Here is a 25,711-nt window from a genome sequence, read left to right on the forward strand (position 1 = left end):
GCAGGATGGCTGAGGGTGGGAGGGGCTGGGGGGCGGGGGGTGGGGGAGGGGCAATCTTGCGACATGCCGCTACCTCCAGCACCGCGCACGTGCACAGCCGTAGTACTGGCCATCCGGTATGCTGAATGTTATTATCGCCGAGTAGTGTTTCATTTATCGCCATTTGTGCGCTCCATAATTTTTCATTATTACATTGCGAGGTGTCGGGGCTAGCAGCGTATTTAACACTACATTCTTCTAGAACCTTCATATGGAAATGATGCTCTAAGCCCCCCCCCCCCCTTTTTCAACTATGAAATTTGCTGTTGCACATGGATTAAGAAGAAACGCGAACTGACTGTAATCGACCCTGCAAGTGGAGTAGAAAAGAGTTTCACACCTGCAATAATTTAATTTGATAGAAATTAATTTGATAAAGGAAAGTTTCATCAACATAGTGAGAAATGAAAGGGTCGCTTTACCGATCCACAGAGTGAAAATTCTGTCCAAAATAACAATTTGATTTATTATGACTAAACTCAAAATATTAAACAAAACACATGAACCATTTACAATACGTCTAATTGGATACTCAAATAAATGTTGTGAAGATGAAGTTGTCCATAAACTAGCTTGTGACGTTTATGACCAAGTGGTAAGTGGTGCCAATTCCTTGCAAATCAATTCTTAAGAGAAACACCTAGCCAACCCAACATTAATTGCTGCTACAGTTTTGAGAACTCAGACAATGAGCATCCAAGACAGAACCACGTAAGAAAAGATGGGAACAGGCGCACTCTGCTGAGCTCTGATTATCACAGAGCAAAATTCCCTAATCTGCCGGTTATCCAGACATACATTACCAACCTGTCTTCTTAACTGCAAGGACACTATCTGGCGTACCGGAGGCGATGGCTGGTTGCTTTGGCGTCCCGTCGTGGTGTTGATATTGTCGCGAGTATAGCCCGAAACAAATTATCCTGGTCTGGTTGTTCCAGACTAAAGGCTTCCTATCAACACAAATGCCCCTCTGAGGGAGACGAAGAAGGCTCGCCACACAATCACTGACGGTACAGTGATTGATTTTAACAAGCGAAGTCACACAGTAACTCCGATACAGTCAACTTTAGCCAAAACTGCTCAAGATGGACAACACAGAACGCTCAATAGCCAACTGTACTCAGGAAGTTACGTTGAAGTCGAAACTTCAACAACTTCGTCAAACAGTTACAATTAAATGAAAGTATATTAGACAGCCAATGGAAGGCAGGCTGTCCAGAGCAGCGAGAGCTCAGTCTTGTAACCTACCCCGACCGAAAGGCGAGAGCCCACTCTCTCAAGAGCACCTGTACAAGCCGAACACAGAACATTCACGCCCCCACGACAGTGGCCGTGGTTAAACGTTCCAATCAGCAACTCGAAAACCGACGGAAAATTCCACTCTATTGCTGACGCACTACTATTCCACCAATGGAGATACTTGACGCCAATTTCTGTGCCGATTTTGCTACGTCACGGAGCTATCCCCTGAGAAAGCCAATCACAGTTATGATTTTGCAGAAAACGCGAGAATTTGACCGCCAAGACTGCCTGGAAACACAAGTCATTCCCGCGCCTCGCTGGTAGCCCGCCAGAAAGTGTTTTCACTAAGTTTCTGCGAAGTAACGGAATCTCTAGCCCAGCATCTCCGTCAGACCCCTGTGGGCGTGTCGCCGCCGCTCTTATGTGAATGTCGGCGTCTGCAAAGCATCCAGAGGATTCCCTCACACCCGTCGACTTAACCCTATCAAGATCAGCAGTACCCGCCTGCCACCGGACCACCCGGGTGACGAGAGACGCTGTGTAGGAAGTCCGTGTGTGAAGCAATAGCAACTTTTCACCATATGCAATTAGAGAGGAAAATCGAATTACTCAGAGTAAGATAGAAATATGAGAGGGGGCTCATGCCACCTCTCAACATAACATTTCTGAGTGTCTTATACCTGTATAGTTTTTTGTTTTGTTTTTTCTTTTGTCAGGAACAATGTACAGTTCAATAACTGGTGAGCCATTAGCCACTGGGGCTATATCTTCTGCCTCCACGACTTTTCCATATCATAAGAAGGGCAGACCAGCAGACCATTCATCGTGAAGGTAGTGAATAAGGAAGTAGGGAATATTATAAAATCATGTGATCAAGAAGCAAGGCAGGAATGTAAAACAGTGTTATCTACATGCTGTCTACTATGCTGGTGCACCTGTACAATCTGTTGAAAAAATTCGAAAAGAAGTCATTTCCGCGTATGTGACCCCTTTGGGCTCCTAGTAACAAGCGTCCAAGATCTGAAGTATATAACTTTCAACGTGATTACTTGGATGTAGATGTAATAGGAGACGGTATACTACATGCGTGTGGATATCAAATTTCCACTGTGAGTTAGAAACAGTCGAGAAACCCCTGCGAATGACAGTGTTTTAATTGGCTCACATTTCAATAGTTGAATACACAGTGTCAGCATTAATTAAGTAATCGCAAAACAGGCTACACAAGTGAAGAAGTGGTCGGTATTACTCCGAAAGCATGAATGCCCTGAAAGGGTGTGGTGATTCCATATACTGAAGATGTCGAAATGGACTGCTAACAAAGGTATACCTTCATTCGTGACAATGTTTTTCGAACGATGTGAACTCTTCTGCCCACGAGCAACATCTGGCAAGCCTCCGTATTCTTGCCGCGCGCATTGTTTTCAACTACTGACAATACACTGACCATTGCGTTGTGCGCCGGATCAATTGCTTACATTTCTTAAGATCTGTTTTATTCGCGAATCTCACGTTGTCAGTTTGGCAAGCCGTAGGTGAGCAGGCAGCACTTGGCATGTGTGCGTCGTTCCGCCTCAAGCGTGGGCTCGTCGTTATTTCAATTCTGCTCAGGTTAAGAAAAGAAACGAAATTCTTTCGAAAGCTTCCACTCCAGTCGCTCAGTGTTAAGAATGCGATGGATTACGGGGAGTCAACCAAAATTGCAACAAACCTGGTGGTTTATTTTTGTGTAAATGTACTACTGGCCATTAAAACTACTACTCCACGAAAATCACGTGCTACAGACGCGAAATTTAACCGACAGGAAGATGATGCTGTGATATGCAAATCATTAGCTTTCCAGAGCATTCACACAAGGTTGGCACCGGTGGCGACACCTACAACGTGCTGACATGAGCAAAGCTTCCAACCGATTTCTCATACACAAACAGCAGTTGACCGGCGTTGCCTGGTGAAACGTTGTTCTGATGCCTCGTATAAGGAGGAGAAATGCGTACCATCACGTTTCCGACTTTGATAAAGGTCGGTTTGTAGCCTATCGCGATTGCGGGTTAACGTATCGCGACATTGCTGCTCGCGTTGGTCGAGATCCAATGACTGTAAGCAGAATATGGAATCGGTGGGTTCAGGAGGGTAATACGGAACGCCGTGCTCGATCCCAACGGCCTCGTATCACTAGCAGTCGAGATGACAGGCATCTTATCCGCATGGTTGTAACGGATCGTGCAACCACGTCTCGATGCCTGAGTGAACAGATGGGGATGTTTGAAAGACAACAACCATCTGCACGAACAGCTCGACGACGTTTGCAGCAGCATGGACTATCAGCTCGGAGACCATGGCTGTGGTTACCCTTGACGCTGCCTCACAGACTGGAGCGCCTGCAATGGTGTACTCAGCGACGATCCTGCGTGCACGAATAGCGAAACGTCATTTTTTCGTATGAATCCAGGTTCTGTTTACAGCATCATGATGGTCGCATCCGTGTTTGGCGACATCGCGGTGAACGCACATTGGAAGCGTGTATTCGTCATCGCCATACTGGCGTATCATCCGGCGTGATGATATGGGTTGCCATTGGTTCCACGTCTCGGTCACCTCTTGTTCGCATTGACGGCACTTTGAACAGTGGACGTTACATTTTAGCTGTGTTTACGACCCGTGGCTCTACCCTTCATTCGACCCCTGCGAAACCGTACATTTCAGAAGGATAATGCACGACCGCATGCGGCAGGTTCTGTACGGGCCTTTCTGGATACGGAAAATGTTCGACTGCTGTCCTGGCCAGCACATTCTCCAGATCTCTCACCTACTGAAAACGTGTGGTCAATGGTGGCCGAGCAACTGGCTCGTCACAATACGCCAGTCACTACTCTTCATGAACTGTGCTGTCGTGTTGAAGGTGCATGGGCAGCTGTACCCGTACATGCCATCCGAGCTCTGTTTGACTCAATGCCCAGGCGTATCAAGGCCGTTATTACGCCCAGAGGTGGTTGTTCTGAGTACTGTTTTCTCATGATCTATGCACCCAAATTGCGTGAAAATGTAATCACATGTCATTTTTAGTGTAATATATTTGTCCAATGAATACCCGTTTATCATCTGCATTTCTTCTTGGTGTAGCAATTTTAATGGCCAGTAGTGTAGTTAGCGTTTTCTTATTCGAAGAAGCAGCCCCATCATGAGTAACCGCCATATTTCACTTGCTGACGAGTTTAATTGTGCTTTTTCTGCCAAAACACAGTAGAATTTGTACAAATTCATTTTGCAGCAGCTGTTGCTACAGAATTCTGAGAGAGAGTGCGATTAAACAAGCAATTGGCGACCACAGACTCAAACGTACACTCAAACGTACTACAACGGTTAATCATAAAAAGACAAGCAGCGTTCATAACTAACATGTGCAAATTCGAAAAGTTACACGGAAGAAACGTCAAATGAATGCCATCTCATCTGTCAGTAACAAGTCGCTATCTGAATCTCTTCGAGTTAACAAAGTGCCGATCTATTTCCCGATTGACACAGAGCCGTAAACTTCAGGCGTTAATCTACAGGCGTACCGAAAATTAGGATCGCCGACGTTAAAAAACCTTCAAAGCCCGCGGTTCAGTTACAGCAATCAGGAGATTCCAATAAAAGACCAATTTACAACAGATGACACTTATAAACTATTTACGAAACTTGCTACACCCGTGGATGTCAATTCAAATAAGGGAACGAATTTACTAGGAGTGAATGTCTTCAATCCTTTGGGCTTCACTATTGACCATGCAGTGAGTGAAATTCATACTGACATTCCGATTGGAAAGTTAAATCACCTGTTGCAAATATAGAGTGATATTTTTTACCGAACCATCAAGCAGTATCAAAGGTTACGAGACACACATTATGCCGAAGGAAAATAGAAATCCTTTAAGATACTATCGAGTCAGCTAACGAAGACAGCTGAGAACACGTTTAACTCGAATGGTAGCGGTTTGAATCGGTAACATCTACCAAAGGCGATGAACGTAGTGTACTCGTGTCTTCTGTAGAGCGGGTGGAATGTGATTTTCCAGAAAGGGGATCTCAGGTCGAGGGACGAGAATATTGTTATACCATGGAAGTCTTGTAAGACTTCCTCTAGCTTCTCGGGACGATCTGTTTCTGGCTCTATGATGGTATTAATTTGGCGTGAATCCAGCACTAAACGGATTGAACACCGGACTCTTCTATTATTGTGAGGGGGTTGCTGTATGTTGAGGCTGCACGTTCAATGATGTCGTCGTCCAGCATCCTCTTGCCTCTAAGAAAACTTTGTGACGGTGGTCCACGGGCATCTCGTAAGGTGGCACGAAAAATTTTGTGTGCTCGCGCACTCGGAATGCGTAGTCGAAATTACGGATTGCTCCAGTTTTCGGTAGAAATACATCAGCATTTTGAAGTAAGATTTCCTCCAGATCCTCCTTGTCATTCGGTGGAATGTTTTCTAAGTTCCCTGAAACATTATCAATAGCGTAGCGCATCTCACGTCGAGTTTGTTCATCTTGCCGCGCGGTGCGTTTACGCTCCTGACGCCACGACTGATTTCTCTCTTCCTTCCGTTTTGAGGCGTAATTTAGGTTGAGGCATTCGCCAGGCATTTGCGTAAGTATTGCGTGATCAGCAAATGGAATTTTTCTGACACCATTTTTTTGAAGTGTGAGCTCTCCTCGTCCCGAGTCCAATACGACCTGATATTGGTTCAGGAAATCCATGCCGAATATTATTTCAGTTGCCAGCAAAGGGAAGACCAGAAATTTCGCTTCCAAGATGAGTCCCTGGCAGCTGAACATTAACCGGCTTTATATGCGTATGCTTTTCTCCCAGTGCGCCAGTGATTTTCGTTTTCCTTCAGCGTGAGTGCTGGTCACGGGTGATTCGCAATACATCTCTTGAACGCAGATTCCGTTATCGCCGTAACCTGGCTTCCTGTGTTCCCATTCCCGGTCAGATCGATGCTGCCTGAGGTGACGTGAATGACGGAATGTAGATCCGGCCGTGTCATGACTTCTTTTTCCTCGCGGAAAAGCTCTCTTGTTGTCTTGATATTCCAGCGTGTTCATGTTGCTTGTTCCGATAGTTCCTGCGGCCTTGTTTTGAGGTGTGTTCACAGCAGTCGAGCTTCTCATTCTATTTAGACTTCTACTGCGTTTCCGCTGTGACGGTTTGGGTAGCCTAATCCGGATATTATGATTTTGTTGGTTATTTTGCTGACATTGTTTGATGTTCTCCCAGTCGTTTCTTTGCTACTGTGGTTCTCCAGTACCTCGCTGGAACTGTTTTGGATTTTGTTGTTCTCTCCAGTTTCCGTTTTGCCGTTCGCTGTAATTATTGTTGTAATTGCCGCGTCTACTTCTATTCTCCCACGATGGTTGGTTATTCCCTCTATAGTTGGAATTGTTGTTACCCTGTGATCGATGCCCCATTTCCTTTGTCGGCGTTCCCTTCTGACAAGCCCTGCCAATTGCGATCAATATTTCTGTTCATTTCTCTTGCGTTTTCTATTTCGTTGACATACTCCAATTCGCGCAACGCGCTCTTGAATCGTCGTACAATCCGATAAGTAGCTGACGGTAGTGCAGGGGTAATGTAACGTAACAGTGCCTCATAATTTCCTCGGAACCGTACGGCTGGTCCAAAAACCTAACCTTCTTGAATAGCGACTCAAAGGACTTCAACAGACTACGGAATCTTGACGTTTCTAGGTCTTTGCCCAAAATATTCTACTGATTGATTCTTTCTTGAATGTCCTGCGACCAGTATGTGTTAAGGAACGCATCCCTCAACACTCTGTATGAGCGACAGCACTCAGCAACACTGCACATATGTTCCGCGATCGACCCGTCTAAGAATCCGCAGATAAATCCCACCTTGTATTTCAGTGGCTACGGTTCCCGTAGCACTTTATCCTACTGAGCTACCCAATTCTTTGATAGCAATGTATTATTACTTTCTTTGTACATCTGGAAATTTTGAATGGATAAGAAATGTTTGTGGTCGAATGGTTCCACATTTCCTGCGAACGAATTTTCTCTTGTTTCTGTAGCACGTGCTTCCATAAATCGGCATCGAAACGATCCTTGTGCACCGTTAAGGCCTCCTCTTGTGCCGTCAGATTCACCGGAGTAATGTTTCTGTCCGTCGAGGACGTACGCACCTGTGTTCTGGTTCGGTTTCGGGCGTACTTTGCGGCGCCGGCGGCGCACTCTGACGTGCGCCCCCCTGGCGGCTGGTGTGTTCTCCTGCGGCACTCGCCCTTGTGTGGGTGACGTAGCCTCATATTGCTTATTGAAATGTAATAAATGACCTTCTGTGCTACCAAGGTCACAGGGGAACGTTGCCGTACCAGACGGTGATTCTAATTGCGCAACCAGCCGACGTGCTTGCTGGACGTCTTTAGTTAGCTCGTTTTGCTGTGAGGTGATCCGGGTCTGCTCTTACGTAACCTCTGGTATGTCTGCCTGTTTGCTCTCTGTGTTCGATGCGTTGTTCGTTCTCGCTAATTTTTCCTTGCGTTTGCTGGATAATCTTTCTTTTCCGTTTTTGGAGCGTGGCAAGAACCTTTTCGGTTTTGCACATTTTGCTTTAGGCCTGTTTTACTTGTTCTTTAGCTAACAAAGCGTTCTTGCGTGCACTTTGGTCTACTAATCTCGCCACCCTGGCATCGCGCTTTGCCTCTTTCGCGACCTCTCTGTTGTTATTTTCTTGACTCTTTCTACATCTTCTTCAACACCCGCGACTTCCTTCTTAAGCTGTTCTTTATATTCAATAAGCTGTTCAACTACCATCCGTATCCCCTTCGTCTCCTAAGTGACTAATTCCCGCATCACCTTCGTGGCTCTCTATCTCCTGCCTCTTCCTCCCTGCTTCTCGCATCTTCTTCTCCGCTTCCTGTCTCTTCCGCTCCGCTTCCTGCACGAATCGCATGAAGGCATCATATTTACATCCTCAGCTAATAACTCCAGAACTAGGCGATCGCGGTTCCATAGCTCTGTGACGTTTCGTTCGTGAGTCTGCACCGCCACTCCCACTAACGCTACGCCGTGCCTGGACAGTCTACCTGGCATTCTGCTGCGGTTTCACTTCCGCTCTCGTCTGCCTGAATTACCTTGTCATTTACAGAAAATTATACGTTCGACGTATCCGCAAGGCCAGCTGCTATATTTGACCGAGGACTCTCCACAACTCTCTCTTCATCACTGCTACCAGTCTGACATTAATCCCTCTGTGACGAGATTCGAATGTTCTCACTACTTTGGAGAAAATGTGCCTTGTCTCCGATAAGCAGGTTAGTACACCCGACACGTTTCAAATGCTCTTCACTGCAATACTACAAAATTTTACCCTGAGATTTGCTCTACCAAGCCGCTAATCCTAATCCCTGACAACGCATATCAAATAAAAACAATCCAAATCTACTGTAACATACATGAGCCTCAAATAATCTACCATCCTACACGTTAACAGAACGCCATTCTTCGTCAGAAACAATCAACAAATGACGCAGAAATCACAACAACAAATGAATGAAAATAAAGACAAGCAACACACAGACAACATACACACCGCGGTTCTGTGATGTTTTATCGTTGACTCAATACTGGCTTTGTCATCTAACGTTCACCGTCTGTGCCACATAGATTAGAGAATCATTCCATTTTGTAGTCAATATCACTGCAATTGTTTCAACATAGCCCATAAGCAAGGTAGTTAAACTCTTTCGAAGGTTCTATAGGAAGAGTGAGAAAATGTATGAGTTGCAATTGCAACAAGAATTAAAGAAATTTCAAGCAGCTAAAACAAATGACATAGCTGAACAATTAAGTCTAAGAGGAAATCAAATGGATTTAATAATCTGCCTGGTTTTTTCAGACAGTTCTACAATACTTTGTGAAAATTTGAGAGAAGCAGATACTGAAATAAAGCATAGCGAATGCGACTGGTTTTCTATTATGCTTGGCGTATGTAGACTTTTTATCGTCACTTGCTCCGTTTGGTACATCAAACTACAGGGAAACGAACACATGTTTCTATAGGTCCCAATAGACTGAGTTCAAAAAGTGAATGAAGCACTAACAAGTCCAGGCCGAAATGAAGTCGGAGTAGAAATACAACAGTTCCAAATCAGTAAGCACTCGAGACACGAAAACAAATTGAGTCACCCTGGTTGTGCAGTGGCACAATATGAGCAGCTGCAAAGTAGAGTGAGCAGTGATCCGTTCCACGAGCCTGAGCCACAGGCTCGGCGGCGAACCGTCGCCACTGGGAGGCGCCACGTGATGTGTCGTACCTCGGCAGTGGCTTCCCCCACGACGTCGGCCCGCAGCAACGGCTCACAGTATTTCTAACATTTACACGTCTGTGCAAGGTGGGTATTCTGAATCACTGTCGGATACAAAACCCCTCCACCTTTTAATCGGCTCGTAGAGCCAGAAGTAGCCCAACGTATGCTGACTACGGCGAGGCTGGAATCTCCACCAATGGTTTGGGCAGCAAGTTCTGCACAGCTACAGTGGGAGGTGCCACCATCTGTGAGGGTTGTGGTCCAGAGGACTCAGGTCGACAGGTGGGGAAGTAGCCGTTGAATATGACGAGGCATCAACTGGTCATCCTCCATCAGCTTCACGTTCCAAGAGGGTGCAAAGTCCCATGACCAGTCCAAATGCATGACACTGGCGTTAGGGGAATCAGTCATGCACCAAATGATGAGAGGGAGGGGATCAGTCTCTATAGACTCCCATCGCTTCTCTGTATCTATTTCCCATCGACACCTTCCACTAAGGCAAAGTGTGGAGGGGGAAAGAGTAGACCCAGAGGCTGCCACTGGTTTGGGATGAGTCCAGTGGTGGTGCCCCATCGATGCCCGAGGATCATTCATGGAGTGCCATGTCATGCTGAACGTGGAGTTGATTTTGGTGACTGACCAGCTCCTTCTGGCCAACCGCCACCTCAGACATTTGTAGCACCCTGTTGCCAATTATGACGCCCTCGGTCCATCCAAGATTTTAGTCGAATGTGCAGGCCCCAAACGTGAGAACCGGTGGGATAAATGGCAGGATATAGAGACACAGAGGCCGTGCTGCTGGATGCAGAAAGTCAAACAGAATACGTAGCTACATCTACTGACAGGGGCGAACAGGTACACAGCGAGGAAGCTGGTGAGGGGATCCCTTGAGTTCGCCAATATCAAGATTTTCTTCATCTGCATCTTGAATGCCCTGTCCAACCACTTGTGTTATGGACTGGGTGCTAGGTGAAATGGGGTGGTGTCAGCTGGTCAACACCATTAATTCTACAAAAATTTCTAACGCCAAAAATGTAAGTTGAGAGCCTGGAGCTCCTTCTGTAGCAAATCTTGTAGATAAGTCGTGAATCATGGCCCTGGAGGATGTTAAAGACGTCTGTACCCGAAATGGGAAGTTTGAAAAGGGACCAACGACAACAGCCAAGCCGTGCGGGGTAGCCGCGCGGTCTAGGGTGTCTTGTCAGAGTCTGGGCGGCTCCCACTGTTGGAGGTTTGAATCCTCCCTCGGGCAAAGGTGTAAGTTAGTTTAAGTTACATTAAGTAGTGCGTAAGCTTAGGGACCGATGACCTCAGCAGTTTGCTCCCATAACACCTCATCACAAATGACCAAATTTTTACAACAATCAAAATGTTCCCTCGAAAGGGTCAGCGAAATATATGTGCACTCTTCTTGATTGGTGGTCAGGGTGGGTCCGTGAGTTAAAATGCTGTGCTGCGGCCGACAGCTCACACACACAGGCATAGCAATTGAGGCTGGCATATTCAATGGCGGCGTCTACGTCTGGCCAATATATATGACACCGCTCCATTACTTTCATTCGCCACATTCCCAAATGGGCAGTATACAGTGCATATGCGACGGTGTAGCTCAGGCAGGACAATTACCTGACATTCTGCATCATCCGTGGCTCACAAAATGACTCCTACCATAACATTAAGTCTGTGCCTGTGGAAAAATAAGTGCGCTACTGTGGATTCGCATGTTTATAAAGAATCTCGAGGCCAGCCCCACAGTACCACAGACAATACAGTGCAAAGCAGCGAGCCCCAGCTCGTGTTGGCCACTACATCGCCCATCGTAGTGGTAAACGCGTCAAGGGTGCGCCCCTGGTTCGTGTCAAAGACAAAACACAGCGTTTCATGTCGGTCAAAACCGTCATCAGGACCACAGCAAAACGAGACAGGGTATCACCATTAGCGTGCTGTGTGGCAGTTCTGTAATGGATGTTGTAAGTGTAGTTACTAAAAAAACAATGTACATCACTGCAGCCATTGCGTCACTTTGTCCAGACTCTTGCATGGGGGCCAAACAATGACAGCAGGGGCTTGTGGTCCGTAACCATATGAAACTTCGTACTACAGAGGTAGACGTGGACCTTCTGAACACATTAAATAGTGGACAACGTCTCTTTTTCCGTCTGTGAATAATTTTGTTGTGCTAAGTTCAACGTCTTAGAAGCAAACACGATAGCTTGTACTGCAAATTTATGTGACACGGCAGCATCAACACCACAGTGGGACGCATCTGTGGCTAACGTTAACCGTTCACCATGCTGGAACGCCACAAACAAGAGGCCAACAGAAACTTTTTAAGTTACGCAAATAGCCATTGGCATGCTTCTGTCCACACAAACGGAGCACACTTTCTACGTAACTGGTTAAGTGGGTAAGAAATATGAGCCGCATTTGGAATTAACTTGGCAAAATAACTGACTTTGCGAAGAAAAGATGGGAATTCTTTAAGATTCTTAAGCACCAGTAAATTAATAATGGTGGTCACATGGTCTTATGCGGGCGTAGTCCCTTCTCTACTTAATGTGTGTCCCATACAGGCTGAAAGAATCTATACTTCGAGAGACGACAATGTAAGCCATTGTTTTGCTACCAATCAAACAATAGTTGTAAATTGCGCAAGTGCTGTTCCCACGTGGCTCCAGAAATTAGCAAACCATCCAAATAATTGACACACTAAGGATACACTGCATGAGTTGTTTTCGATACCTCTGAAAAATTGTGGAAGTACTAGCAACCCAAATGGCAATCTGTTATATCTATAAATGCCGAATGCCGTATAAATCACAAGAAATTGTTTTGTGAACTCATCAACGGGTAACTCAAAATATGCGTCAGTGAAGTTAACTTACGAAAAATACTCATCTCCAACCAATTTAGCTAACAATTCCTCTAGCCTAGGCATTTGTTGCAAATAAATATTTGCCTGGGAATTAATGGTAGACTTAAAATCATCACAGATCGGAAGTCACCCATTAGCCTTTTGCACAACAATCATAGACATCGTCCACTGCCTAAACAAGACGGGGGAGGTAACACCCAGAGTCTGCAGTCTGTCTAATTTTGCCTTAACTTGTTTGCAAATGGCGAAAGGTACAGACGATCTGTAAGGAACTTGGGCGCTGCCGAGTGCCTAAAACTTCGTAGCGAAACTTAAGGTAGGTTCAAAACAATTCTTTGAAATTTTCACACAACGAACCAAGTTCCACGAAAGGAATCGCGTCAGAATGTCTGTTTATGTGTGGAACGTGGGGTTCACGTGCAAACCGGTGACAAGTGAAGTAATAACAAGTACAGAGGACTTGCAAGATACAACTAATTTATTACTGATCAACAGTTTAACCCAAAGGCCACAGTATTTACCAAACATTTTCTACAAGTGTCTCTTATTCACAAGTAAGAAAAAAAACATTACACAATACCTTTATAGTTGAATTAGGTGCAAACAAGAACTTCTTATAACTTCTATAATAACTGTAAGCACTTCAATAATAAAAGGTAAAATCAGTGTCATTTAACAAAGGGCACTTTAATAATAATAGTGAAATAAGTTTCTTTTAAATAAGTCACCTGGGCAAGCGCATTAGGACAATTCACATAATTTCCAATTTCCGCTACCCATCAAGTATTTCTCTTTAACGTATACATAAGTTCAACTCCCGCTGCACGTAATGGTTCAAATGGCTCTGAACACTATGCGACTTAACTGCTGAGGTCATCAGTCCCCTAGAACTTAGAACTAATTAAACCTAACTAACCTAAGGACATCACACACATCCATGCCCGAGGCAGGATTCGAACCTGCGACCGTAGCGGTCGCTCGGCTCCAGACTGTAGCGCTCAGAACCGCACGGCCACTCCGGCCGGCTATATAATTCAGAACACTAGTTTCCTTCCTTTATGGTTTTGAAGGTAAATATGTAAGTAGTATAGCAAACGGAACAGACGCCTTGGCGTCCCAATGCAGAGGAAACTTGACTTAGTGCAGGATCCCCACTCACTGCAACCCGAAGCCAAAAGAACCTCCGTTCCCTCTGGTACTGGTCGGCCGAGGCGTCGTACTCCGGACATCGATTTAGACATGGACTAGGTAACCGCTGCAGTGCTGCAACAGAAAAACACACACACACAGCCACAGCCAATAGAAACAATGTTAACAGCCCCAGAACATAGTAAGATGAAATTCTGCGAAGATAGATCACATCAAGACAAAGGCAAATTAAAAATGGTTAAAAGAATTGACTGTAGACCTCAAATTTCAAAATATGTAAAAAGCCCAGCACAAACAGACTAGTTTTAAAAGGGCAGCGATAAGACAAAACATAATATTATTACACCAGTACGTCGCAGTTCCAATACAATATTGGCACTCATAAGAAAAAGTAGAAGCTAGTGATAACATGGGTAGGCCCGAATGCAAAACTAGAAAGCTTGAATGTCTACTTCTGCAATAGACAGCTGCGTGGTACATAGTTCTATTCCACTAGCCAAAATGAATAACGCATTGCTCAGCGTCCTGTGTAGAAGACCATGGCCCAGTCACGCCTCAAGAACTTGCAATAACAGGCCCGTTTCCGCACTCCGAGCCACGTACACCGGTCAAATCCAGCTACCTCCATGCAAACACAAGTTTCACTCTCTGAGCAGCGACATGTACCGGCCGATCCGAATACAAAACTCAGTCTGCCCACCAGCCCATCAGCACCACCACCGGCCAACGAGGCAAAGATAAGCAACGCCAGACGGAAACAATCGATCCGGGTGAATCGAACGGAGAAAGCGACTGGCGCCAGCGCCTCCCCACGTATCAGTGTGTGTGTGTGTGTGTGTGTGTGTGTGTGTGTGTGTGTTTGGAGCTTATGGGCGCTCCACGCCGTGGTTATCAGCGCCCTTACACTCACTAAATCAAACGAATGTTGATGAAATCTCTAAACTTTGATAATACTATCACTCTGTCTCACTGGTGTTAAAATAACGGAAAAAGAATAGAAGTAGCTATACATGAAATTATCGCATATGAAACTACAAAGGAGCTAAAAGAAAGGCACTGGCATATGTCACCGGCTGACCACTTACGTAAGACAAGGGTGAGTCAGTCACCCTGTTAACACGCTAAAACAGTCTCCCTAAACTCTTGGGAGAAACGTTGAACAATTCACAAAACTTTAAAACTCCAACCAAATTCGTTTGAACTTTCCTCAAAATAGAGGACAGCGGTTGGCAAATCCGCCATAGCTCACTGCATGGAATATGAAACACGTCCAATAAAATGTGGTCCACAGTGATCTACACAACCCAAGCACCACACACATTGGAGGGTCCTCTCGCTGGATCAAGAAGCCACGCATCCTAGGGCTGCCGCCTACATGAAGACGAGTAGGCAGGACCTCGTCCCATCGACGTGGCTGCAACGAGGTACGCCATGGTCGCATTCTGGACTTTACTAAGTGGAGCTGATTGTCTATCACTTCCAGCCACTCATCTTCCCACCAACGCAAGACTCTGGATCTCAACAGCGAGGCGACAGCATGCAGGGGGATGGCAGACTGAAATAACTGACTATCACGACACGCTTCCTTGGCTGCTAGATCCACCCTTTAGTACTGGGACAACCTGTGTACGGCGACACAATGCATTGTTGCCGCATGTATCCAAGATGGCGGCGATTACGTCATCCAAGATGGCGGATTTTGGCAGTAAGTTTGAATTCTGATGGGAAAGGGCCACACCCCCTACTCTCCACCAGAAAAAGTTCAAATTCCATGAGGATAATGCACCACACTTCCGTTATCTCTACTAAGCAAAGAAAATCGCGGGAAGATAGGTCACCTGGGCTACCTCCACTAACCTAAGTCACCCAATCGCCACTTCCTCCTATGAACTGGCGCCAAGTTTGAATTTTGGCAGTAAACAAAAAGGGGTTTCGCTGCTAAGCTAAGAAAATGGTGCAAAAGAAAGGACACTTGTACTAACATCAGTCGCTGGGCCGCCACCTCCTCCTAAGGATTCATGGGAAAAATGGACATGGACATAAGTCTTTATTTAAGTAATTTTATGCAGGTGTGTTCACCACAAGGTTAGGACTCCAACTGACTTAGTACACTTCGCCACCACCAGAGGGCGCTCTCATCTGTGACGTAATCCAAGATGGCGGCATGCAGTGTGTTCACCACGAGTTCCAGAGCCCAACTGACTTAGTACACATATATTCACCATGAGATCTGGTCTCCAACTGACTTTGTACATATCGCCACTGCCACAAGGCGCTACTGTGGTGTCAGGTGATGACGCAAGTACAGTTATACAAGATGGCGACAAACAGTATGTTCACCACAAATTCTGGAAGTAGTACTCAATACCACCAGCAGAGGGCGCTGTCGTCCGTTTCGTGACGTAATCCAAGATGGCGGGAGGGAAATGTCAGGAAAACGACTCTAGACACGTCTTTATTTTGCAGGCAGCCTCTCCACCACTAGATTTAGAGTCCAACTGACCTAGTGCACAGCACTGCCTCCAGATACTGCTGTCTTCCCTCATGTGACGTAGCCAAAGATGGTGATCTGGAGGGGAAAAATGACGTGAAAATGACTCAGCCTGGTCTGGGCCGCTGTATAGAGTAAGCAAGGAGTGCACTCTATTTATTTTGAAACAATTTATTTAGGGACGGAGTATATTTATCACGCTGACACAACACACACGCTCTGACATGCTTGGGGCCATCTCACACAGCGCACAGACTTGTAAATTACTTCTAAATAACACTCGCCAGATACTCAAACAACTCCTAATTTACCAAAATAATTTCAGTACACACTTGCAGACTCATAAATAATGCAGCACAGTGATGTATAGTACTCATAAACTGTCCAAACAATGCATAGCACAGCCTACAGACCTGCTCACAAAATAATGCAGTCAGTTTTCGCAAGCACCCTTCACTGCCACCTGTCCAGTAGAGCACACAGGCAACCCCAATGAAGTGACGCAGCCGTCAGATGTCAAACCACTCACAGGCGTCCGCTCGGGCCCCGCAAGCATGAGGCGGCGACATCTCATTCATACTTGGTACCTGAGAAATTGCTATCTAAATTTACCCGCCGAATTACTGATGCCGCTCATATTGAAGCACCATTCACTTTTTCTTTCTGGGGCTTTCAGAGGTAAAATTAATTTGAACAGATCGCTAAATTGCATTGACAGTTAAGCCCACAAAGTCGCCTACAGATTATCCAATACATACGGAACTCACAAGAATATTGGAAGCCAGGAAGATATTTACTAGTGTAACTACAATTTAAAATTATGATTGCTGCTATAGTCTGACACTGATCAATGTACAGGCAATGCTCCTCTTCATGACTGTGCTTCTGGAACTAATCTCAATACCTATAGCACACGTAATTTTCCATGTAAAAAACCTCTCTCATACCCTTGCGGTTATCGGTGTGCTGAATCTACACATTCCTCACGATAGGACACACAGTCACACTTTCTAGTCATACCATAACATAAAAAATAGTAACTCTACAATGAAATATATACACATTTTATTCGACATAAACCACAGGAACTTTACAATACACATTTTACACAAATAATGCAGTTATCTTTTATATCTCTACAGCAACCATAAAAATTTTGGTATGCCTACACTCACACCGGCTATATGTCACGGTGCTCCGCAGTCCTAGGGAAGCGCAGTCAGCCTTTTCTTCGTTTCTACAGACTCGACATTCAGTGGTAATAAACTATTTTACACTGATCACCATATTGCACCGATAACTAAACCTCCCAAAGTGCCATACTTATTGTCAAATACGGGAAGACTCTTACTCATTTACACTGTTATCCCACTGAGGACAGGAGCTCCAACCAGGGAATATATCACCGCCTACCGTGTCGATTCAGTAAACATACAATTCATATCCTCCTCCATACAAAATCATCCCTTTTACATCATTCATACATATACCACGAAGACGGGCAGTACAACATATATACTCCTCTCAGCACTGGGGCATCTACGCCCGGTGGGTGCCCACAACACCTCAGAACTGTTCTACAAATTTGGGATCGTTTCCTCTCGGCACAAACGCGTTACTGTTTCTGCTTCCTTGCTTGCTCGCTTTTTTACACACATCTCCAGACTCGGGTATTACAAGAACACATGTATTTATGCCATTATATTATACCATTTTCGTGGTACTTCTCGATATCAAGCACCAGGCACGATCCTAACGATCGCTAGCATAACGTAATTCCCAAGATATAGAATGGAAATTATTTCTCTACAAACTCCAAACTTTAGCGATGTGCAGCATGCACAACTAGAAACAAATAGGGGAAACTGATATTTCGTCTCTCATACACAGGTGTCACTGATGTAATAGATGACACATCATCCCTATAATTTACAAGCCAACTTAAGTCTTTCCCATGTCTAGAGAACATGTAAACATGTCTTTCAGATGCTAGATGCACACACCACCAATCGATCTTCTCTCAATTAAATAAAGGCGCGGAATGTGCAGAAGCAGTCAAGTGAACAATTTACATGGGAGGGAATAACGCTCCAGTGCAAACGCACCTCCATACACAATCTTCTCAAATTTCCACTTGATCACGAAAGCCAACCAACACACACTAAGTATTAGTTCGCTATTCGGTCTTCTACAGGATGGTAAAGTTAACTGAGATACATTCCTGCACTCCAACAGGCCTATGCATTCAGACAGCTGCTGTCGTTAATGGGAAACGAGAATCATTTCCATCACAGGGAATGCATACACGGAATCATTCCAGAAAACCGGTGACGTATATGTCCTGAGCCTCTCTGGACCGGCAGTAGACCCGAGTTAGTGTTTGAATGTGCATCTGCCACACATTATATCCAGAGCGGTGTCGAAATGTGGACCCACAATATGCCGCGCATGGAAAAGGGTTTGAAGGTGGATCCGGCATGCGCAATGTACGAAGCGGTGTTGGAGTGCAGATCCGCAATATACCACATCCGAGTTAGCATTCGAATGTGGATCTGCTGCTGACTATATATACAGACCTATGTTTGGAGGCGGATCCACCACATCTGCAGAGGGGACTGAGTCCTGGGAGCCATCTGCGAGGTGTGCATGTAGGCAGACATACAGAAAACAGAGCAAATGTTCTCCGATTGTGGAGGTGACTGGGTACACTCGAGTACACTGCTGTATTACGCCTCCCAATCAGTGCATTTTGGCTCGGTGTTGGCAGCTGTGCTACATTTACAAGCAGTTTTAGATCACAGAACGAGAGGTTATGTCATGATCGCATGGACAGATCTGACATAAAATCGATAGAATTGCGAAAATGATGGGGGAATTGATATAAATTGACCAAATATACACCAAAATGCAGGGAAATTGAGGAAGTGCATGTGTATCTTCTGGTTAGCGCTGAACAGTTTGTACATGGGAATAAATATGGTGCAACATGAGGAATACAAGAAAACATCGACATCGAAACGAGGGGAATCTGTGAGGTAGTCAGTTTTTTCCCGTTGAAGCAATATCATTTTGTATGTGTATTGAGATAACAATGATATACGGAAGTTGACTACTGCATTTAATGCTTTCAGGAGGACAGAGAACCGTTGACCTAAAGTTACTTGCACTGTTTGTCGCCATCTTGGATAACTGTACTTGCATCATGACCTGATGTTACGGTAGCGCCCTCTGGTGGTGGCAATATGTACTAAGTCAGTTGGAGTCCGGATCTTGTGGTGAACACATTGGTTGCCACCATCTTGTATTATGTCACAGATGAGAGCACCCTCTGGTTGTGGCGATGTGTACTAAGGCAGTTGGGCTCTGGACCTCGTCGTGGACACACCGGGTGTCGCCATATTGGATTACGTCACAGATGAGAGCGCCCTCTGATGGTGGCGATTTGTACTAAGGCAGTTTCAGTCCTGACTTTGTGATGAACACACCTGCATGAAATTATTTAAATAAAGACTTATGTCCAAGTCATTTTTTACCACGAATCCTTAGGAAAAGGTGGCAGTCGGGTGACTGAGGTTAGTAAAAGTGTCCTTTCTTCGCGCCATTCCTTACCTTAGCAGCGAAACCCGAAGTGACCTTTTTGTTTACCACCAAAATTCAAACTTGGAGCCAGTTCATAAGGGGAAGTGGTGGTCAGGTGGCTTAGGTTAGTGGAGGTAGCGCAAGTGACGTATCTTCCCGCGATTTTCTTTGCTTAGTAGAGATAACCATTGTGTGGTGCATTATCCTCTTGGAATTTGAACTTCCCGCCATTTTTCTGCTTGAGGGGAGGGGGTGTGGCACTTTCTCACCAAAATTCAGACTTACCGCCAAAATCCGCCGTCTTGAATGACGTCTTCGTCGCCATATTGGATAATGTCATGTGCTGTTGCCAAGTTTAGACGACGCCATCTTGAATGACTTTGCCGCCATCTTTGATACATCTGGCAAACAATGCACGTGTCATTTTTCTAGCCTATACTAACAGTTTTATTCACGAAACATTCAGCGTTAACATAGTTTTTTTAAAAAAAGTATGTATCTGGCAACTAAATGACAAAGAAATTCAGAACACGAAAAAAAGTATGCACTGTTCATTCTAGTACAGCGAGAAATGTTCTAGCGTCATTGTTCTCCTCGCAGCTGCGAGGAGTCCACGCAAGCAGACTGAGTTAGGTTTTTTCCTTCTCTCTTTTAGATGGTAGTCGAGGTGAATCATTGACAGTATTCAGCAGGAGCGTCAGTAGGGCTGAAAGTTTTGAAAAAAAGAAAAAAAAACATATGTACCACGTGCATCCATTAGTGAAAGTAGTCGGTTACTAGAAGAAACTTGTGTTTTGTTTAACAAGCTACGAGAAGACGGATCGAAATATTTCAACCATCTCCAAATGTATTTCTAAAACTTTGATGGATTACTTCACTTTCTCAGAAACGCATTACAGAAGCAAGACAGGAAATGAGGCTATAGGTTCAATGGAAATGTTGCCTGTAAATGTGAGGTCTTAGGCAAGACAGAATATGAGCTGTCATATGCATTTCCCTTTAGAAGTACCATTTTGGTAATTTTATTGTTATTTTCGGTTGGTGTACCTGTAAATTATATATCATTCCTGACAATAAAGTAACTGTCACAGGCGATCGTGTGGTTTAGTTAATACGATGCAAAAGAGTCGATACCATTACTGCCGAAAACGGGCGTGGAAACAGTATCCTTTACCACACCTTAGTGTACGCTTCATCGGTTCATTGCCGTTGTGTATGGTTACAATGAAATAATTAAAAAGTTATACATTTAGTTTTATATCAACCGTAAGTACAGTAGACATGTATCCCGATATCCACTCATCGATCAATCGCACAAGGAATACTTCAGAAATCTGATAATTGATTATTTTCGTATATTAAAAAAAAACTAGTTACTGCATTCCAGAATAATTGCAACTGAATTAGTCTTTCATCCAAGTTGTCTCAGAAGAAGCAAGATCCATTTGGGGGCCACGAACGTGCAGACATACTGGCGTAAACGGAGCGACATCTGCTTCCCGTCGACATCCGCATAACATACAGTGATTTTCGTAGCAGACTCGACAGCAAGGCAAAAACGGAATGGACAGAGTTTGCAGGCTTACTTCATAACATCAAAGACACGTGATACTGGACGATTCGGCAACACATTCCACGCCACTCTTCGTTTCTGAATTTGGCGCTCACGAAAAGAGAAATTGTTACTCTTGACAGACTGAGAGCAGGTCATACGAATACCAATGAAGCGAGACATTTGTTGAAATTAATTCCTTCTCCGGCTGTGACTGCTGCCTCCTTGACGAGGACATTGCACATATATTAACAGAGTGCGAGTAACACCGTCATCGAGGAGCAACTACACAGTACAATATTTTAAAAATATGTATTTTTCTCTTAGAGTAGCTGTTAGTTCCATAAATAGGTCTGTTGCCAAATACATTTTCCATTTCACTCGATTTTGTAAAAGGTGACTTTAAAATTTGAGGATACGTTTAAAGATTTGTTATTTATGTATATAATTCGATTTTATGTCAAAATATCTTGCCATTTATTGTAGTGGCGCAGTCAGAGTAATATACCTTTTGGACTCCTTATCTTTCTTAATTTATATTCTCTCACGAAATCAGACCAATGTCCTGTGCTATAATCAGGTGAATGGACTGTATCTGAAACCAATAAAAAAAAAAAAAAAACAGAAAAAATTTAGCAAATCGTAACATTCCAACAAAACGAGACTTTCTGAAAGGTTATCACTAGACCTCGGACTTTCAGGTTCTAATAATCTTAAATTAGGTACCTAAAATAGGTTCTATCACTTACAAAAATTGGTTATAAAAATCAGAAAATAGGTGACCAAAATCTGACATTTTACTGACTAGAAAGAGAAATACATTGACTAAAATCCACATTATATTATTTTCCAAAAATACACATTATATTATTGTCCATGTCCATAATTGCAGTCACAGTAAATAACTAACACTTTCTCCAGATTTTCCGTTGAGAAACTGCATCTCTTGTCTGTTTATAGCATCTTATATGCCGAGAATAAACGTTCCACATCAACGGATGTCACCGGAGCATATTTAAATGACGGTATTGGGCGTAATGGGACCGCACACTAATGTTCTGTTGATTTACCTGACGCCAGACGTCAGCCACTGTGCAGAGGGTGGTAGTTCTGTTTTTTTTTTGGTAGCACTGTCTTTAGTTTCTCACTAACTTTCATACCAATAAAACCAGCGCCACGTTGATTTTCTCTGCCACCTCTTCTATCAATCGCAGTTGCGTGTAGACTGGTTTCTCTGAAGACTCGAGAGCTTTAATAATAGGGACCTTAAATCCATAATGAGATTTTATGTATGCAGTGTCGTTGTAAATTGTCGGGTCCTTTAGAAGATCTTTAGCTGAAGTAATATTCACTACCTCCTCCCGCAATTTAGGAACAATGTTCTTAATGTCTTTCAAATTCTCGCTGTAATGTTCCACGGCTTCTACACACCCTCCGCAACGAGTAAGTATGGGTTTTGGTGGAAGTGGTAGGTTGGGAAGTTCCTCTCGAAACAACTGGATTCTTGTAGGTGTTTTAATGAAAACCTTTTTGATGGTTGAAACTAGCTTATTTACATGCGAGAATTCGATACGTATCGTCTCAGCTACACGATTCATGGCCTGGGCAAGACGTGTGTTACGGAGCGAGGTTGGGTAAAATAGTTTCAACAATTTAACAGCCTCAATCGTGTATGCAGCTGCATCAGTGTAGATTATAAGGACTTTATTTTCATCTAAACTGTTGGGGAAAAGTAATTTGAGAGCTTTACTAGCAAAATGAGCAATTGTATCTTGGTTAGCCTTTTTTAGCTCCTTGCTGCAGATCAGATGAGGTACAGAGCGAGTGTCAGGATCTAACTTTCCAACAATCAAATTAGCCACGTATCGACCTCGTCTGTCAGTTGTCTCATCGACAGAGATCCACATGCATGAATCGCCTATATCTTCCCTTGTCGTGCTCAATGAATTTTCATATAATCTAAATAGGTCTTTCTTGGTGTGGATTCCGATGGAATGGTGTAATGACAGTATTTCTCTAGAAAACTTCTGACCTGGCTGTTTTCAACTGCATTGAATGGTGTTTGCTGCAACAATGGCTCGATACAGGTCAAGATCAAATACGTTTTTGTTTGTTGCATTTGGTTTAGTTACAAACGTGTGTTTCAAGTTCGATTTATGTTTTAAATTTGCCTGATGTTTACTCCTTGCAACATGCTGACTTAAAGCGACCTCTGTTCAGAACATACTTTAAAGCAAAAAGAAATGAGAAATGCATTGTGGAAGAATTTACGTGCGAGATCTATTTAATGAAATTAACCTACATTAAAGGTTTAGAAACAATATTTTTGCATTCGCATATGTCTGGTCCAATTTAACTCGGGTAAAACAGTGGCATCAGTGTTCTCTGAGTGGGCGTAGCAGATAAAAGGTTAACATTTTGCTCAACTCTTTGTTGCACACATTTCAGTGAATAACTCTTCCGTCTGCAGAGAAATCAGGAAATTCTTGTAACCACTGACGAATCAGAGATGATTTGGAGCAGGCTATATTCGGCATGCTTCACTCCCTTCAGACACACTGTCGCTGTGAAATGTGTCACCACGTCCAAGCAGCACGCTGACCGACTGAGTGAAGGCAGGGCAGGTTTTTCAAGCAGGCCGTTCAGACAGGGCAGGAAGGCGCCGGAGGCACACCACGAGGTCACTGCGTGCCCTGCCGGCCCACTTGGCGGCTCGCAGCGAGCGACAGCGCTCTGCGGAGCAGTGAGGGATGGAACAGCCTGGCGTGTGCTGCCTTCGTCTGACTCACGACTGGCCGGCGTCCACGCATGCAAACAAAGCAGTTATCATTGAACTACTGTTTTCTTAGAATCCGGGAAGACGAATAGAGTAGTTTCACTCATACAAATTTTATTTGACTGGATTTTTATAAATCAAATACTGTCAGGTTCTAACGTGAAATTAGGTATTTTTAGGCTTTTTAAAAATAAGGTACAATCTGGTTCTAACACGAAATTAGATATTTTACGTACCATAAAATTACAATTTTTTATAAAATATTTGCGTAATTGTTAGCTGAGAAGACCACGACAGAATGTTAGTCTTAAGATATTTTTATTTAATAGGATTTTTAAAATTTAGGTACAATCAGGTATTTTTAGGCGCTATAAAACTAGCGTTTTCGATCATAAATTGGCGTAATTCGAGTGAAATGCCCTGCTTAACCTGCAGGACAGGTCACATAGAATAAATTGTGGAAAGGGGCCAAAATAAGGGGCTGTCAGTTACACTCGAACAGGCAACTTTATTATTTGATCAAACATTACAAGAGCATAAAATTTTTTTAAAAACACACAGCTTTAATGTTTGGGACTTAATTACCGGCTGAAAGCCACTTAAATTTAAAAACGGCTCAAGGCCAATAACTTAAAACGTAAGCATAATCACAAATTCAAAACGCAAGCCTTATATTAAACAGTTCTTTAGTCAGGCTGCAGTAAACTAGTTAAATTCAAATCGGCTGAAGGCCGAACACTTAAAACTCCAAAAACATTAAATTTCTTTTTAAATACCTTACGTGAAACAGTTCTTTAATTTAGGCTGAAGACCTTAAGAACAAACAACAGAAACTCAAACCGACTGAAGGCCGAAGACTTAAAAATTCAAATTTTTTTTTAAAATGGCAAAGGGCTTACGCGAAACAGTACTTTAAACTAGGCTGAAGGCATTAAAAGTAAAACTACTCTAATTTAAAACACAAAACCGGCTAGAAGCCATATAAGTAGCAACAACAAGAACAAATTTAAAAAAAATAAGGCAGTACACACAATGGCGCCCAGATGTTCGAGGGTCGACCTAACGCTCTCTTAGGTGAGACAGGCAGTAGGGCCAACCATTCACAATCCGCCGACAACGCAACCGACCGACAGTCACCGGACCCACCGACAAGATAACTTGCACTTCACCCAACCAGGGCGCAACAGGGAGTTCAACGGAACCAAAAAATGCTTCAAATGGCTCTGGGCACTATGGGACTTAACTGCTGTGGTCATCAATCCCCTAGAACTACTTAAACCTAACTAACCTAAGGACAACACACACGTCCATGCCCGAGGCAGGATTCGAACCTGTGGCCGTAGCGATCACGTGCGGTTCCAGACTATAGCAACTAGAACCGCTCGGGCACTCCGGCCGGCTCAACGGAACAGCGTAGGAGATATTGGCGCCCACAAGCAGTCATACACGGAGCTGTCAAACTACACATCGTGCTGGACAGCAACAACACCATGAGGAAACTACACTGCCTGAAATTTACGTCAACGGCCAGGGCAGGTAACCGGAACGTTAACGGCCACAAGGCAGAAGATTCCGCCGGTGCACTTCAATTCAAATAACCAAATACAGCGAAACTTCAGCGGACGGTGGCTAGAATTTTCCAACTTGAAAACCACGTTGTTGTTCGCGGGAATATCCCAAAAGCCGACAACGAACTCCAAACG

Source organism: Schistocerca serialis, chromosome 8, assembly GCF_023864345.2.
Source record: "Schistocerca serialis cubense isolate TAMUIC-IGC-003099 chromosome 8, iqSchSeri2.2, whole genome shotgun sequence".
Lineage (NCBI taxonomy): Eukaryota > Metazoa > Arthropoda > Insecta > Orthoptera > Acrididae > Schistocerca > Schistocerca serialis.